At 36.9% G+C, this 17,120-nt stretch overlaps 1 protein-coding gene across 1 annotated transcript in view; it reads right to left on the bottom strand.

Moving 5' to 3' along the window:
- The window catches only part of LOC121386665, a 42,939-nt gene that overhangs the window by 3,514 nt on the left and 22,305 nt on the right, over nt 1-17,120 (bottom strand). The gene's annotated exons all lie outside the window — the stretch shown is intronic.

The raw sequence follows: 17,120 nt of genomic DNA, 5'->3' as shown, positions 1-17,120 counted from the left end.
AGACTTTTTTCTTTTTTTTGCTCAGCTCATGCTGACCAATGAAAACACGAACAATGGGTCAGTGACGTAATTGTTACAGTCGTAAGCAAACTAGCTCAACACTTGGCTCATCGTGTCCTGTGATCCAACATCTGAGCGAAATGTCTCAAGTAACTTGTAGGCTCCCTTGTGTATTTAAAATAAGTCCTCTTTATAATTATGACCCTTTTTGTTATTTCTTTGCGACTAAAACTCCTGTATCTTTCTGTTTTTAAACCATAGATGAGCATTTAGGATGCCATGAGCTGGTATGCATAAAATTCAGCTGAAGATTCACATTTTTTCATTTCATTTTCGTGCTTATATCCAACTAAGGTTCAAGCACACTGCCCTGGGCACACACCTCAGCTATCTGGGCTGTCTGTCGTGGACAGTGGGTTAGCTGTTAGTTGGTTAGTGGTTAGTGAGAGAGAAGAGGGTATTGTGGCCTTACACCTACCCATTGAGCCCTTTAGAACTCGCTCTGAGTTGGCGCCGGTACTGGTCTGCGAACCCTGTACGTACCTAACTCTGGTCTGCTACCTTATGGTGTTTAGATATTGTTTTATGAATATGCTTTTATTCCACTTTTTAAAAATCCAACAACACCTCCAGACTGTTAACAATAAACAAGACACTATGTACCCCTTCCCATGTATATGGTTAATGTGAGGAATCTCTTAAAGGTACAGTACCACTTTTGTATCTGTAGTTTTCCACTGCTATTTTTAGCTTCACCTGTGTCATTTGCTGAATCAACTGTACAAACATTTATTAATTCATGGGGAAATGGTTGGTGCTAATGTATTCCTAAAGGAATACAGTTTTAAAAACCAGCACTTCAAAAAAAAAAAAAAAAAAAAAATGGTGGGTACCTTAATTAAGGTACCAGTATACAGTTACCTCCCTTGTGTTTCCAGATTGATGTTCTTTATTTGGGATTTATGGTTGGAAGAGGGAGTACAGTCAGACCCTGAACAGATCAGGAAAGTTAAGGAATGGACAGTTCCAAAAAGTGTTACCTATGTTAGAAGTTTCATTGGGTTATGTTCCTATTGTAGGAAGTTCAAAAAACTATTTTTCGAACATAGCTAAGCCTCTTTTTCAGCTTACCAAGGAAAATGTTAAATTTAGTTGGAATATTGAATGTCAGGAAGCTTTTGATAAACTGAAGTTAGCTTTGCAGCAATCACATATACTCGCATACCCAGATTTTTTTTTTAACCCTTTACCTATAGTTTCGCGGCTGAAATATTTCGCGATCTGGCTTTCATTTTACATTTTCGCGAGGAAGCATTTTCACGATTGTGTCCCCAGATAATAAAATCAACATTACCCATATTTATTTGTCAAATTCTTTTCAATGACAACTTCACACACACACTTGGGACATGCTCACCATGCTATCAGCGAGACGTCAATGTTGTATGTATGTCTGATGAGACATGCTATCAATGGAACACGCACATGCGATACAGACTATTGTAAAACGCAAATCTCAGAAGAAATAACTTTTAATTATTGGTGGCACACCAAAGAAATATCAGTATTAAAAAAATATAATGTCTGAGGAAGGAAAAATCAACATGACTGCACCTGCATGAAGTAATGACTTAGTCCTGCAGATCACTGTTGAAGGGAAATTCTGAGTGGTGAGTGTGGGTTAACAGGTGCGGGAATAAAAATCTATCGGCTATGCTAATTTTCAGAATGGACCATCAAAACCATAGACAGCCACCAATATGTGACTATATGTTATGTATACCCTATTGTAGTTGGAGGTTTTAAATATTTGTGATATCTGGAATTATCAAACAGTTTTGTAAATATATAATTAACCGAAAATCTGTTTTTCTTTTCTAATCCAGATCAATACAATATGTATATTGGATGTATTCCTACAATCTGTACTCCAGCATAGTATTTATCTATTAACATTGGATAATATATCTTTAATAATAAAATAAATTATCAACTTACACCAAGGTAGATAATCAAATCTGGAAAAATTGGGTTCTAAATCTACTGTACACTTAAAATGCACTTCATGGGAGCAAACTAAGTCAGCGGTGCAGAAAGTACTAGCCCGCTCGCCAAATGCGAGTACAAATTCCGATGGACGAGCTAAAAAATGTACCTACCAGTCTGGCTGGCGATCTGGGTTTTTTCTGATCAACTTATTTTATAATTTCTGCATTGAATCCACGACTACGCATCAGCCATGCCAGAATTCCAAACCATTCAAACAAGCGGTTCAGAATGATGATGAAATACACAATGATACCTAGTTCATCAAAATTAACCTCGAGTTCAATCATTTGCACTCGATGTTATTGAATCTTGATGAAGTATCATGTACCGTATTGCCAGTAGACTACTTTGGCATTCCGAACTGCGCATGCACGTTATTCCGAAACGGAACCGTGCCAAAACAACCCCAGACGAAAACAAAACATAATTGAACAAAATGGAACCTACCGTTGGCTCAAACTTAACTAAAATCGATGGCTATCTGGCTTAAACGGAAGCACAACATTAAGTGTATCGCTAAACGCATTAGAAACATGTGTTGTTTACATTATTCAACATTTAATAATGGATGTTCGGATCAAACGTTTTCTTGTTTAACAATCCAACACCGTTTTGGCCAATTGATACATTGAAACGCCGTTATAGCTAAAAACCACATAAAAAAACCCCACAACCAATATCACCAATACCCCCAACAATAAAAAAAACAATACCCCCCCGTCCCCAAGAAAATAGTTTTGATAGTAATTTCAATTTAGCCTCATTCCACGGAAACAGAACTGGTCAAAGGTTCCTACAAATGGTTTGTTTACGTTGAAAATATGTTACCGATGTTTTGAATGGATTCTTCTGAACACAAACACTTGCGGGATGTCACTTGAATTTTGTAAATGTATATGAAAGAAATGTGAAAAACCTTGTCTTGACTAATAGCTTTTGAGTTTGATTTAATAATAGTAGTAATAGTTCACGCGACACACCGCCATCAAAAATTGTTCTTACATGTGAGGTTTGATGGTCCTGTATGCACCTATATGCAAGATATGGTCCAGACAAGGATTTACTGCTATATGCAGTAGACCGTGAAATGTAGGTCACAGTGACCTAGTAATAGTATGCAAAACACACCGCCATCCCAAGCTGTTCCCTACATGCGAGGTTTCGTGGTCCTGTATTGCATCTGTAATGTGCAGTAGACCGTAAAAAGTACGTCACAGTGACCTAGTAATATCACGCGACACACCGCCATCCCATGTTGTTCCTACAATGATGATCTGATGATCCTGTATATATCTGTATGTAAGATATGGTCCGGACAAGAAAAAGTACGGACAACGCCATCCCACCATAATACGACCCATCATAGACAGGCGTATAAAAACACTGATACCAAGTGCTAATTATGGATGAAAACTTCCCTACAAAATGTTTCAAATCTAACAAGATGATAAACCGTGCTACGTACAAATCTGAACCCACATTGCGCATTAGTAAGCAATTTATGGGATTCAAGATACCAGACAGATTGATGATTGATCATGTGTTCCATGGTTTTACAACTGCAACTTGTAGGATTGGTTGGATCCTTACCAGGCTGGGAATAGGAATATTCAACATAGATAACGGTAAAAATAAAATTATAACGGTAAAGACACATTTAAGACATTTTTAAAAACAGATTTATTGAATGAAGATATATAAGTGTTGGGTTTCTCATGCTTTCAGGATATTTTAGTGTGACATAAAAAAAAGCTTTTTAAGAATTAAAAATAACTTGCCTGTAAAAATACACAACTAGTATTCATGTACTTAACACATTTTTTTGTTGTTGTTGATCGAAGCTTGACCTGGATGTGAAAGTGCCATGTGGTGGATACCTTATAAACTGATAAAATTATTAGTACTTTTTTGTAAATAATATAACGGTGAAGACAATAAAATGTAAAATAAAAGTTGCAGTGTTCTCGCTGGGTGAAAAAAAGAAAAAAGAAAGAAAAAAGGAAAAGCTTGGTTACCATATCGTTGTGTATTGGTTGGTCGACTTTGTGAACAGACATACTCCTTATTTTTCCTCTCATTATTTGGTACAACACGTTGATTCGAAATACAAGCAGGCTCATGTTCTTTGTCAGACATTCACAGGCAATTCCGGTTTTGCTGTACCGATTGAAGTTTTAATATTATTATTTTATTAAAGATTTGAAGATATATGTAAAACAACAAAGATGTTTGTAAAGTGATCCCCTAATGCGGGATTTAAAAAAAAAAAAAAAAAAAAAAAATCATTTTATTTCTATCTTCATCGAATGAATCGATCGATTTGATATCGTCAACTGATAAAAAGTAGTTAAACTACTAGATTCGTTTTTGGAAAGGCAGTGTATATATTATCTGGCACCCAAGGTAAATATTTACATCTGTTGTTTTTATAAGCAATGATATCCCCTAAACATGAAATGTTTATAATATTTGATAACGAACTGCTGAATAAACAGAATGACAGAAATGACAGAAAGTAAAAAGCATCAGTTACAACCAATTAAATCTGCAATTTGAGGACAAAATATCAGACGATAGTTAGTGGAAACAAAACCCAGAATGACCGGTCTGATCACATGACAAATTTGGCACCAAATAAGTGGTTTTGCAGTCGGAGATTATAGAATCGATAAAAAATAAAATGTTTTCATTGCGCAAATAAAATATAACTTTAATTGTGTGTATCAAACATACAAATGGATACAGGTATGGGGCAAAGAAGACGCTGTTAAAAATATAACTGGGTGCGGAAATATAAAGAGGGGGGCATAAAAATAAAGAAGGGCTTAAATGGAGCAGCGAGAACAATTAGTTTAAATTTTAATATTTTAAATTGAAATTTAAGAAACTTATGTATCTGAGAGTGGTTTACGTACACTTAGTATTTTAGCGAGTTTTGCGAGTCCATAACAATAATATGTGCTTTTGTACACAATAATGGAGTGGACATTTTGGGTATATACTTTTAACCACAAGTTTTTCTAATACATCTACATGACAAAATATCATATCCAGTGCATCAAGTGATGACGCTTTTTATGTGCATCCCTGCTTATTTATATTATATATATGTTGTTTTGTGGAAAATGTTGGAGCTGCAATTTGCCCCTTTTTTGTGAAAATAGCCCATATACAGATACATAGATAGGGAATAACTGGTTACTGTCTTAAGATATGGGCTTTATCCTGCGAAGGTTAGAATGGCGAATGCAGCGAGGCCCTGCAATCCTACAGGAATATTCGGAAAATCATTATTTATTCCAGTTTTGTGTACGAAAATAGAGTATTGTCAACCTAGAAAGGCGTTTGCCGTATGATGTCATACAAGATGCATGACGTCATCATTGTAAGACGCTAGCTACATTATGTCACATTAAAAAAGCCTTTCCAAACTCTAATTCATAAATAAATATACAAGTTTTGTATTGTTATCGCAAAACTTAAAGTTATTTGTATTTACTGAACTTCAACAAATGGTTTAAAAAGTATGTTTATTGAAAATCTACTCTGAAATACTCGAGTCGAGTCGGGCTTATGTCACGTGACCTATATTTTTGGTCAGTGACCGAAAATATAGAGATTTATCTAGTCATCATATCTTGCCAATGTATACAGTGATTGCTGGATAAAATATAATATTATAATACCTATATAATAAGCTGGTATAATGTATTATTATATTAACTACATGAATGTATGGCATATTATACCAGTATTATTCACTGCAGTAGCGGATCTAGGACGGGTCCGACCCCCCCCCCCCCCCCCCCCCCCCCGAATTTCTGTGGAAAATATTTTTTTTATGAGCATCATATATGCCTACAACACGTTGAAAATATATAATGTTAATCGTACGTTTCTTCAAACTCGTCCGTTTTATTTCGTTCGGTGTTTACCATGTTTTACACAGAATAAACAATGAACGCAACGCCGAGGCTAGCGTTAATAGTCTCGCTAACCCAAATTATTTTTGCGGTAACATAATTGCGTCATGAAAACAAGATGACGTCTACAAACTCGAAGCAAAGAAAACTAGCAGATTTCTTTTGTAAAATATCTGAAACGTAAGAATAACAGACATATGTTTTACAATTATACTTAACTTTATTGAAATGTAGGCTACGTTATTTTACTATTTTTTATTGTATTACTCATTTACTTTAATACTACCAGTAGGCCCCAAAAAATGTTCTTTATATCTAAGGGAAATGACTCTTCCTGGCAAAATTCGACATTGAAATAAACACCAGCAAACAAAAGCCACCGTGAAAAGAAAAACTAATGTGTGTATTTACCAGACGTCAGTAATTCTAGAGTAGACATAATTTGTAACAGGTTTTGAAATATAATATTAAAAATGTCTCTTAAAAAACACTTAACTTCTGATGTATTTAATACGATTGAGGCTGGTTGTTAAATATTTGTTTACTGTCAAAAGTGTTCATGCGTTTCCATAATATTTTAATGACAGAATATCCCAGTTACCAAATATTATATATGGCATAAAGGATAGATTATTAACAGCCTCAATGACACAAGATCGTAAAAAATTCGATCCAAATAGATCAGAAATACATAGTAAACACAGACTTCTACCTGTGAGTATGCGCACGCATCTTGTTTTGATTACGATGCTTACGTCACGGCCTAGCTATCTATAGTGGGGTGGTCCTATTACTGGGTTACATTTAAATTATATGTAATTATTCTGGACTTTAAAACAAAAAAGGTCTTTATAGTGCCAGTTGGGCGGTCTGAGAACCGGGGTGGTCTTTACGTGGGGTTTGGTTGAACTAGTCACATACATATCCTGCAAGTTCAACCACTGTTTGTATTAACATAATATGATGGTCACATAATAGAACATAACTGCATTGCAAAATACTTTAACGGTTTATCTTATGTTTTATTAATGTTTTCATTTCAGTGTGGGAGCTGTTGACCCACCCACAGCATTGTTACATAAGGCAGTTGATTCTGATGTCAATAAAGGTGAGTTGTGTTTGCTTTCAATCCAGATGGTGTTTATAAGGTATCCAACTCTCCAAGTTGTTCACTTTCGTTTTGCAATATTAACCAAATGAAACAGATTGTTTAAACATAATTAATCCAATTCAAACAAAATCTGGCTGCTTCCATGGAGTTTACTAATACTATTAGATGGATGTTTTTTCAGGCCTAACCCCCCCCCCCCCCCCCCATCCCCGTTTTTTTCAGGCAAAACTATACTTTTTCTTCTGAAATGTACACAAATAACCTTAGCCTCTTTCGCCCTCCTACTTTAAAAATCGTTCCTACGGGGCTGGAATGTATACTATGTGTCGTGAATAGGGACAATGTCCCATGGAATACTATAAAAACAATGGTGCATGGAATTTCACACATACATGCCATAATTTCATTGATTGTTGTGTGTCATACACGTGCATATTTTTTCTCTGTAACAAAATAAATAAATGGTAGATAAATTAATCAATAACTGTTTGGTATAAAAATGCACACGTTTGATTTTGCCACTATTTTGTTGTGTCAGTGATGTTATAAAGTACTCTTGCAGGTTTCAGCTATTGGGAATTTCCCTTTTATATACTAGCTCATTTGGTAGATCATTGGAATCTGATATCAGTTCTCATTCGATTCTAAGGTGCAAGATCATTTGGCTCCCACATGGAGAGTCCTGGCTCGATTCTTCTTAGTGGAGGTTGACATGTTTATTACACTATATAGACACACACACACACACACACACACACACACACACACACACACACACACACACACACATGATTTTGTTGATGTCGATAATTTAGACACGCTCACAAACAATTTACATGCATATTCATATTTCATTCATAGATATGTTTTATATTTCAGGTGAACAAGCTACCGGTAAATCGCTTGATATTGGTGATTTTCTGACGAAAACACTAATCACAGACGAAGAGAAATATCAGCTGCTAACCAAACACGTATTACCTGATAAAAACACAGTCTTTCCAATAGAAAAGAAACATGGACAAAATCGTACAGTCCAACTATCGTGGCTCAAGAGGTATCCTGGTCTGGTATATTCTGATGTTGCTCAAGGTGGTATGTGCATTTATTGTTCACTGTTTGGTCAAACCAAGTATCAAAGTCTGCTTGTCACACGACCATACACATGTAACTACAATAAAACCTCTACAGTTCTAGGCAGTCACTTTGACGGAAAGAGTGGCCGCGGTGACCAATACCACAAGCAGTCCTTTGAGGCAGCAATGGAGTTCAAGAAAGTCATGTCTGGCATTCAGGCTGTCAGGTAACGAGCAAGTCAACAAGGCTCTCCAACAACGAGTACTAGAAAACAGAAAAAAACTTCAGTCCATCGTGAAAACAGTGTTGTTTTGTGGAAAGCAAATTATCCCACTTAGACGACACCGGGATGATGGCAGGCATTTGAATGAGGTTGGCGACAATTCAGGCAATTTTCAAGCACTCCTCGAGTTTCGTGTTGATGCAGGCGACACCATTCTTGGGAAGCACTTTTCCACTTCTTCATCACATTGCAATTACAGATCAAAAACGATACAAAATGAATTAATCACTCTGTGTGGTAACTACATACGTGAACGTATATTATCCGACGTGAGAGATGCTGGATTTTATTCAATATCTGCAGACGAAGCAACAGATCTGGCCAATCATGAGCAGCTAACGTTGGTCTTGCGTTTCTGTGACAAAAACGATGACATTCGTGAAGAATTTATGGAATTTATACAGTGCCATTCAACTACTGGTGAGGCATTAGCTGAAATAATTGTAGGCAAAATTAACAACGATTGGAAACTATCATTGTCACAATGCCGAGGGCAAACATACGATGGTGCTGGGGATATGGCTGGATCTCAGAAAGGGACAGCAGCGAGAATCATGGAACAAAACCCAAAAGCCATTTACACACACTGTGCAAATCATCGCCTGAATCTTGCTGTTGTTAAAGCAATGTCAGTTCAAGAAGCACGAAACATGATGAATACTGCAGACAGACTCGTGCGCTATTACAAGTTTTCTCCAAAACGTCAACACAATTTGGAGAAGTGGATCGACAACATCGGTGCAAACGAGATAGCAAGGAAGAAGTTAAAACAATTATGCAGGACCCGATGGGTGGCTCACCACGATGCAGTTAATGTCTTCACAGAGCTGCATAAGCCATTGGTCCTCTCACTGGAAGACATATCGACACATCCAAGAGAATGGAATCAACCCAGTGTAAACGATGGTCATTCTCTGTTGTTGGCTTTGACACAGTTTCCTTTCATTGTGGCACTTAACATCGTCCGTGACGTAATCGCATATGTTCAACCCATCAGTGTCAGTCTGCAGTCCAAGACAATGGATGTCATCAAAGCTGCCAATCAAGTAAAACATGCTATCACTGCACTTGAACAGGTCAGGGATGATGTTGATACTTTTCATCACAATTTGTATGAGAAAATAATTACAATGGCTCAGGCTGTTGGAACGGAACCAGCACGGCCTCGTAATTGTGGACGGCAGCAGCATAGATCCAATACACCAGCTGATAACATCGAGTGGTACTACAGACTGAATCTGACAATTCCAGTATTTGATCAGCTGTTAATGGGCCTGCACAACCGGTTTCGTGCTCCCCAGCTATTAATCACAAATGCATTACATCTTGTCCCCGCTGTAATCAAGGTTTCATTAAAAGCCGAAGTAATTGATAATGTTAACGCGTTTGCTGCCGAATATACACACGATCTCCCCAGCCCACAGAATTTGGAAGCAGAACTTCACTGCTGGCTGGCTCGTTGGGAATCGGAAGCAGACAGTGTTGTTCCCAAAGATGCAGTGGCATCCCTTAAATCTGCAGATAGAGCATTTTCGTATCCTTTTTTCACCATAGTACGACTGCTGCAGCTTTGGTAAAAGAGAAAACTAAACAGGTAGGACTTAAAAATGTTAAGTTACTGCAAGATGTACCTACACGGTGGAATTCTGCGTGTGATATGCTGGAGAGGTTTCTTGAACTGCAGCCCGCAATCTACACTGTACTAGTGGCTAAAGAAATTCGTAGCAATGTGAATGACGTATCAACATTATCTGAGGCAGATATCACGATAGCAGAGGACATTGTGGCGTGTCTTCTTCCACTAAAAGCAATTACAACTGTATTATGCACTGAGAAGATGTCTACTGTATCTATCATTCTTGCACTCCAGAAGAAATTGTTGACAAGTGTTCTGGTTTCTAAAGAGATGGATTCTGATGTTATTAAACAGATGAAGAAGGCCATGGCCTCTGATCTGGATAGCAGGTAAGAATGTTTTAATGAATATAATCTTAGAGTGCATTGCACAATCATAATATGTAACTGTAAGCGTTCCTGTCCCAATTATTGCTCCATGACTAGAATATCAAAAGCTGTGGTATTTGTTGTCCTGTTTGTTGGAAAATGAAAATAAAATATATTTTCCTGCAAATGAAATATATACTAGGTTTCCTCTAATACTGTTATTACTATATGTCACAATTACCAAATGCTTGACAGCCAATAGTCGATGATACATTCTAGTTGTGCCATTAAACAAAACAAACTTTTAACTGAATTTTAACTTGAAATTTGTGATCATCAAGCGATAAATGCTCTTTAATTGAGTTGAATACTGTATTGACATTTTTTAAAGAGTATGTTGCTGAATTTATGTTGCTCCAAATGTTGAAAAGTCTGTACACTACTTAACCTACCAAAGGGGATGGGGGGGGGGGGGGGGGGGGATTACACCAATACACCCACTAATGTTCCTTTCAGGTATGCCAATAAGCAGGAGTTTCTGAAGGAGAGTACTGTTTTGGATCCTTGCTTTAAAGCATCCTGTGTCACTACAGAACAGCAACATGAGGTGTATGACAGACTTGCTACCGAAGCAGCTAGTTTGAAGCCACAACCTCAGTTACCTGTATCTGAGAAGGTGGAACCCCAACGGTTACTGACGTACCAGCGTTACCAGACTTGCCAGATGTTGAATCAACTGGTAAGTGTTTTCTTTCATTTAATTACCTTTTTCCAAAGATGTTCTTTTGTTTGTAAGTATAAAGGTGACGAAACGTTATGGCATGCGTAGACACTTGAAAGATTGTCAGATTAGAGTTAATAATGGATACTTTTAAATTTTTAATGTTACCCTGTACCCACAAAATAATTACTGGTTTAAAATTACTATTTAACAAATAAAAACAAGGCATATGAACATATGTTTTTTTAATTTAAACCATTAAAAATTCAAATTAGAAATAATTACAGAATTTTTTATATTTAAAGAGATCATGGAATCTTGCACATTAATAATCACTAAAGTAATTAAAACTATACTTTCATTATCATACAGTCGCAATACACATGTGGGCCAATTGTAAAATTATATATTTTTATGGAATATGAGAAATATATTCAGTTTACTGTTAATTATTTCATGGACATTTAATCTTCTTGATATTTAATTATATTTATATTAAATATCAGAAGAAATTGGCTCCTTATTTAGTATTTACTTCTGTTGACTTTCTTTTTAAATTTTATTTTAGCGGCAAATTCTTTACACTAGGCCAAAATACAGGGCTGTTCCAATACTATATTTCAGATTTACAGTCCGATGTCAAACTAGTAGATGATGTCAAGTCTGTCACTGCAATGACGACAAAGATTACTAGTGACCTCACTACTCAGTCTGGTTGTGCTAGTAGTGATTTAGCCTCCATTTTGGGTGATGTTGTTTTTATAAAGGAGGAGATGTTACCCCAGAAATCCAATTTGGAACAGGCTATATTTGAGATTGATGTGTTCAAGGGACATGCACTAATACCAGTGTCAGAAGACCCATTGGTATGGTGGAAAGGACACCAATGGCAGTTTCCCCTTCTCTCCCAGTTAGCAAAGAAACGGATGTGTATTCCAGCGACCTCGGTACCATCCGAGTGTGTATTCAGTACAGCTGGGGACATTGTAACAGCACAGAGGGCCGCACTCAATCCTGAAGTAGTAGACATGTTGATTTTCTTGAAAAAAAATATGGCCTAAAAAATTTAGCCTGACAGCTGAAAATAATAAAGAACATTAAAAAGTTTATGCCTTCTGCTTTTATTAAAAAAACTCATAAATATTAAATTTAAATAATATCAAGAATATTGTAATACATATTGCAACACTGTTTCTTATATCGCAATAAATCGCAATACGGTTTTGACCGTATCGTTGCACCCCATACATAATCTATCCGACACCTCAAACATAATAATAATAATACCAAATATTCAATTAGCGTAATACTAATAGCGATCTCGCGAACGGTAGCGAGAAACGGTGTCATACAGAATACAATGTAGGCCTAATGATGTTTGCTAATTTTAATAATCATGGTTATTAATTTTAACAGCATGCATTCAACATGTATGACAGCAATGTCTGGAAGATCTGTAACTTATTATTTTAACTTTGTAAAGTCTTTGAATGAAAAGTATTAAAAACAGACCGACAATGCGTGTCAATATGAATACACCATGCCAGTTCAGGGCCAAAAGACATGTAGGCTATCCCAAGGGCAGAGTTCAGCCAGACCGACCGAAAACAAAATGTTTGCTAGACTGGTTTGTGTGCTTCACGTTAAACCAAATGGACACCAATCAAATAGTCTCACGAACGTTAGGAAGAACGTTCATTGGCTCAACTGAGGACAGCTTTCGGTGCGAATATATGTCATTCTTCGGAGTCAGCTGACACCCACGTGTCAAAAGACATCGTTGCAGACATTAAACAATATGATTACACAGAAGTAAATGTTGATGTAAATTAGTAGAAAACAATAGTTGTTCGCATCAATGAATACCTAACTGCAGGTTTGGTCATGTCCTTCCTTGTCTTTGTTAAGTTTGTACCCATGGTCGAGAGCACGCATGCAGATCGCGATTGCGGAAAATCAACATGTTGTATTTATACAAATTGCAGTTAAACATACACTGAATACAATTAGTTTACAATAATCATATTTGTTAGATAGCGTTAGATATAAATTTGTAAGACTCTGAAGTAACATTTAATAAGTTAGCTGGATTTTAAAAAGTGGAATATACTGTGAAGTCAGCATTCTTAGCCTAGGTATTTTACAGGCACATATCACAAGCATTTAACATGACACTGAAATCAACAGCAACAACATAGTTCTAATTATGAAATTGTTGGGGGTAGGGAATTGATGGGTTACTTTAGGGTAGGGAATTGATGGGGAAAAAAACGAAGAAAAAAACAACAGCCTCCATAAACATCCACCCACCCTCATATTTCTGTATGTTTGTTAATTTAATGTCAAAGGCCTTAGAATTAGAAGTGGGGGGTAGGTGTATGGGGTATTGGCTTCCCCCTCCCTCCCCCCACCCCCTGCTGAAAAAATCGAAGTAATATATTAACTGCCCCTACCCCCATTGCTGTCTTTGATTTTGATCAGGTAATACGGTTTTACTATTCAGATTTATTCTAGTTTGTACACGATTAGCTGAAAAAGATGCATTTTCATATTTATATTTAAGCATTCTCAATATGGCTAATAAAAATTTCATTCTGGCTACATGTATTTTTGATCCAGGGCGAGCCCTGTGACCATAAGCCACTACAAACACTGTTTGGGGAATCTAAAGGAATTCCAATAATGGCTTCCACTCGTATACAGAGATGGGAATTAACTCTTTCTGCCTACAAATTTATACACATTCAGGGAAGGACATTGGACATGCTGATGCCATGAGCAGACTTCCGCAAGCTATGAAAGCTGAATCTGCGCCTATCCCTGCAGAAAATGTGTTTTTGATTAACTTTCTTGATTCTTCTCCAGTTATAGCTGAGGAAATAGAGAAACTGACTCGTGCTGATCCTGTTCTTTCGAGTGTAAAAAGATTCATTATGAATGGTTAGACGAATTTAGATGAATCTGAATTGCAGCCATATCATGTTTGAAGAAATGATCTGAGCACTCATGGTGGAATTGTACTATGGGCATCAAGAGTAGTTGTACCCCCAAAGGGACGTTCATGTGTTCTCACTATTACACCCTGATTCTCACCCTGGAATTGTGAAAATGAAGACCTAGCTTTGTGCCTAGTTTATGTTTGGTTGCCAAACACTGACTCAGAAATCAAAATGACAGTTCACAAGTTTAATTCGTGCCAAGTAAATGTGAAAAGCACACCAGCTGTGGAAATGCACCCCTGGGAGTACCCACAAGGTCCGTGGAAACGCATCCATATTGACTATGCTGGTCCTTTCATGAACAAAATGTTTCTGATTACAGTTGATGCTTTCTCAAAATGGATGGATGTACATGTGATTACAACAGCAACTTCGCAAACTACAATCGAGAAACTCGAAGTGACATTTGCCAGGCATTGCTTACCTACCACCGTTGTATCCGATAATTGAACTTCATTCAGAAGCAGCAAATTTTGAAGTATTCACGACTCGAAACAATATCGAACACATAAAGACTGCTCCCAACAATCCAAGATCCAACGGACTAGCAGAACGTTGTGTCCAAATGTTCAAAGAAGCAATAAAAAAACCCAAAGGGTGATATGTAGAATCAAAAGTGTCTCGCTTTCTGTTAAAATACTGAGTTATGCCACACTAGACGACTGGCAAGTCGTCTTCGGCACTTTTAATGGGAGGAAGTTGAAAACTCACCTTGACCTCCTTCACCCTGATGAGACCGCAAAAATTAAAAAGATTCAAGCAAAACACAAAGTTCACCATGATACACACTGCAAAAACAACTCTTTCTGTTGGTGACAAGGTATTTGCAACAAATTTTGGTAGAGGTTCTCGCTGGATTTCAGGCACCATTATAAGTCAAACCAGTTTGGTATCCGTCATAAAAACACTTGAAGGTGAGGTTATTCGTAGACACCATGACCATTTGAAACACTGTTACACAAATGAAACTCTGTATTCTGATGTTATTCTGGATTCCATGAATACCACAACATACCACACCAGTAAACAGTCAACCCATTGTGCTCAACCCTGTGCAGCGCAGTGAACCCATTGTGCTCAACCCTGTGCAGCACAGTCAACCCACTGTGCTCAACCTTGTGCAGCAGGCCGCTCCAGAGCCTGTCAACCTTCCAGTTCCTTTTAGCAGTTCTACTAGACATTCAAAACCACCAGACAGACTGAATCTCTAAGTGTAGAGATATATCAGTGTCATTTTAGTATTGTTCTAAAATGAGTTGTTTGCTCTGAAGTTAATGTGCAAGGTTAAAATTTTAGTTAGATAAACAAGATAAAAACTGTTTGAGATGAATAACAGTGTGTGTTAAGATACTATGTACTATCCCAGATAAATATACAGTTTAGTTTATTTGCATCACAAATGAAAGTGAACTTTAGTGCAGAATAAAATTAACCATGTTAGTATTCAGTAACATTAATTAGGTAACTTTTCAAGGAATTATGTTTTAAACTTAGAGGGAAAGGAATGTAATGTTTATAGCATTAATACCAATAGCAATATAGAAACTATTATCGTTTAGTTACTATTACCGCAAGTGTTGATATAACAATTACTGGAAGTGTTTCCTAGGGTTACGTCATATAGCCAAGCAGACGACAAGTCTATGTCCTCTATCATTTGATGAACCAGGATATTACACCCATGAAATTCTATGGCCTGATATAAATATATGTATACAAATGAATTTTCATTTCATTATTTTGTTTTGATATTAATTTTTTAAAATAAATAAACATAGGCCTATATATTTCTACAAACATCTACTACCAGTTTTTCCCCTTCTTTTTTAATTCTTGAATTAAAAAAATGTCTTTGACTAAATTCCATTTTCAAAGAAAGTAGAAAGTTGTACGCTTGTCATTTTTGGAACCTCATGCCAAGTTGTAACTGTTATGAACCAGTGAGGACAATTCGGCCGACTTTACAAATTAGGCTTCGGCTGTTTCAGCAATGAGAACATAAATTTGTATTTGCATTCCACCCACCCCCATAAATGAGTGATATAAATATCAGACTTTGTGATCTTTTATATTTGAAATAGTTCTTCTTCTGCGTTCAAGCTATAATTAATCATGCTTTAGATTTGGAGTCCGTTCTGGTGATAAAAAATGCTGTCTCTGTCAAGTCGTCTTTGGAACCCCAAAGCTTGACAGCCAGTGTTGCTCCATTCAGCCAGTGCTTTATCCTGGCTTCATCGTAAATTGGGAAGAATTGCAGGATGTTCTCTGGGGACTGTGATCCTGTCTGACATGGACATTCATCAGTGTCTGCCAGTTTCAGGCGATACATATGGAATGTGAGATGGCAATGACCGGTTATTGGCCTGAAAATGGTTGTCTCTTGGTATCTCTCCAGATGATGGATAGGATCCTTGGTTGTAGCGTGGGTGCATCAGAACTTTATCTTAAGGAGATTGGATGATTTGGCTGTTCCATTGTGCTTCCCTCCTTTGCCAGCATGTCAGCATGTTCATTCCTTGCAACACCACAATGTGCTGAAACCCATTGGACTACAACTTGCATGTGTAGAGAAAGGTCAGCCAATCCCTGTTGAACTGCTATTACTAGGTTTTCTTCAGGTGACTGTATGCTCTGAATGAGGGATTTGTAATCTGTCAGGAACATAACATGTGATGGAAGTGGATTATCAAAATTGATGATTCTGGTGGCTTAAAGAAGGGCATTTGTTTCTGCTCTGCAGTTTGTTGACTATTATATTTGAAACAGTAAAGTATTTTTAATTGACTGTAAACTAAATAGGCAAGGGTGTTCTGATTAGATTTTAACTGGTACGTCTTCGAACGTGGTCTATAATATGTATTTTTCCATTTGCTAAAACAAAGAGAAATACCAGTCATTGTTTCAAAGGTTGCATGGAAACTGTCCTGTCGTCATGTTTTTAATGTTTATTGCATTATTAAAAGGGTCTAAAATTCATATCACTCAGCTTTATAAGGTATGAAAACTGCTAATT

This window comes from Gigantopelta aegis, chromosome 12 (assembly GCF_016097555.1).
Source record: "Gigantopelta aegis isolate Gae_Host chromosome 12, Gae_host_genome, whole genome shotgun sequence".
NCBI lineage: Eukaryota > Metazoa > Mollusca > Gastropoda > Neomphalida > Peltospiridae > Gigantopelta > Gigantopelta aegis.
The sequence above is the reverse complement of the archived record's forward strand: the minus strand, read 5'-3'. Positions and strand labels throughout refer to the sequence as shown.